Here is a 2,109-nt window from a genome sequence, read left to right on the forward strand (position 1 = left end):
GAGGGTAGGATCAGACTGTTCTCACGTCTCCTCAAGGTATGTCCCAGGTTTTATTTTGGAAAAGTACAGTCGATACAGGATAATTATCCTGCCAAGCGAGGAAGTTTGAATTCACCACAAGCTCAGTTTAAGGGCTGCTGCAAGAGCTCGCCATTTTCTGCGGTGCAATTGGCTGTTGTTTTTGAGGGTGAAATGTGAAATTGTCGCTTTGAAGACACTGCGGAGGGAACAAGTGCTGTTCTCACTCTACCAGTTCCCTTTTGACTGTACAGCTATGGGTTTTAATGTAGTCAGGAAAATGTTGCCCAAATGGAAATCTTGTCCGGTGAGTGACCACAAAGGTATTTCGATGTTGCTTTAACAGCTGCGATAAAGACCTGGGAAATGTTTGGAATCTGAAACAAAAACAGAAACTGCATGACTGAAAGGAGAAAACAGAGTTCTGAAGAAGTTCTGAACCTTTGATTCAAATTCTCTGCCCACAGATGTTCCCAGATCTGCTGAGCTTTTTTGTTTCCCTGCAATTTATATGTTTGCCGGTAAATGAACATTTATTTTATGCATTGGGATGAAACAACCTGCATCACCATGTACCAAATTTAACACTTTGAAAATCTGTGAAGTGATTGGATTCAAGCAAACCCAGAAATAATTCATCCACAGCGCGACTGGCCTCGGAAAGCCACCTGAAAAGATAAATAGCATAGCTTGTCTGGCAGTAGTCATGGCCGAGCGGTTAAGGTGATGGACTCGAAATCCATTGGGTTATTCCTGCGCAGGTTCAAATCCTCCTGACTACGGGTGAAAACGGAGAACAAATTCAAAGGCTGTTTATGTCAGGAGTCAAAGCAAGGACAGCAGAACTTTTCACTGAGATTGCAAAGAAGGGAAAAGGCAACTCACTACCTGTCATGATAGAACAAGCACAAACCTTCACAAAAGCTGACATGTTTTAGGATATACATTTGCAGGGGCAACCATAGTGAGGCGGTGAGGCGGTGAGGCTGTGAGCCATGTGCTGGAGCTCCAAACCAAACTTTCTCGTGGCGTTGAAAGCGAAATGAGCTTTGCATTCTTGATTTGCAGCAATGAAAATCCTTTCAAGGTCTCACTGAGAACAGCAAACAGGACGGGAAGGTAAAATAGTCGACAAGCTGCTCATGGCATGTGTCAATTGACCAACCCCACCGACCGAATCACTGCAGTTGCTGGGAATGAAAAAAAAACCTAGTCTCAGCATTATGAACCTTTAGAAGGGAGGGGAGAATGAAGCGTGAATCTGTCCAACTGAACAAAGACAGTCAGGCACCTTGCCCTTCTTGAAGAGGCTCACACATTGACTCTGATATTCTCGGGCACATTTGTTGCTCTGTGTACAAGTATTCTATGTATATTTCTCCTATAAGGATAACTTAAATATAAGCCATGTGTCAGCTCTCTACCACCTCCCCCTACCGTCCCCTTGATCATAACCCCACTCTGACCACCAAATCATCATCTCGCAGACCATCCAAAACATCATCACCTCAGGTGACCTCCCACCAACAGCCTCCAACCTCATCGTTCTCCAACCCCACATCGCCCGTTTCTATCTCCTTCCCAAAATCCACAAACCTTACTGCCCTGGTTGACCCATCGTCCCTGCTCCTGCCCCATCAAACTTATCTCCACTTATCTCAACTCTATTTCCTCCCCCCAGTCCAGGTGCTCCCCACCTACGTCCGGGACACCACCCACGCCCTCCACCTCCTCCAAAACGTCCGATTCCTTGGCCTTCTACACCTCATCTTTGCCATAGACGTCCAATCCCTGTATATTTGCATTCTCCATGCAGATGGTCTAAACGTCCTCTGCTTCTTCCTATCCCGCAGGCCAGGCCAATCCTCCTTTACTGACTCCTATATCCATGTAACCAAACTCATCCTTAATCTTAACAGCTTCTCCTTCAACTCCTCCCACTTCCTATGGATGAAAGGAGTGGCCATAGTGACACAAGCTATACCTGCCTCTTTGTAGGAAATGTGGAACAGTCCCTATCCCACAGCTGCACTGGCCTCATCCCTCACCTCTTCCTCTGTTACTTCGATGCCTGTATCAGTGCCGCCTCGT

General features: G+C 46.2%; 1 non-coding gene across 1 annotated transcript; it reads left to right on the forward strand.

The window, feature by feature from the left end:
* Nucleotides 1–718: 718 nt before the first annotated feature.
* Nucleotides 719–800, forward strand: trnas-cga (transfer RNA serine (anticodon CGA)). The gene has a single exon. It is a non-coding gene; the product is annotated as a tRNA-Ser (tRNA).
* Nucleotides 801–2,109: the final 1,309 nt, after the last annotated feature.

This window comes from Stegostoma tigrinum, unplaced genomic scaffold (genome assembly GCF_030684315.1).
Source record: "Stegostoma tigrinum isolate sSteTig4 unplaced genomic scaffold, sSteTig4.hap1 scaffold_58, whole genome shotgun sequence".
In the NCBI taxonomy this organism is placed as follows: domain Eukaryota; kingdom Metazoa; phylum Chordata; class Chondrichthyes; order Orectolobiformes; family Stegostomatidae; genus Stegostoma; species Stegostoma tigrinum.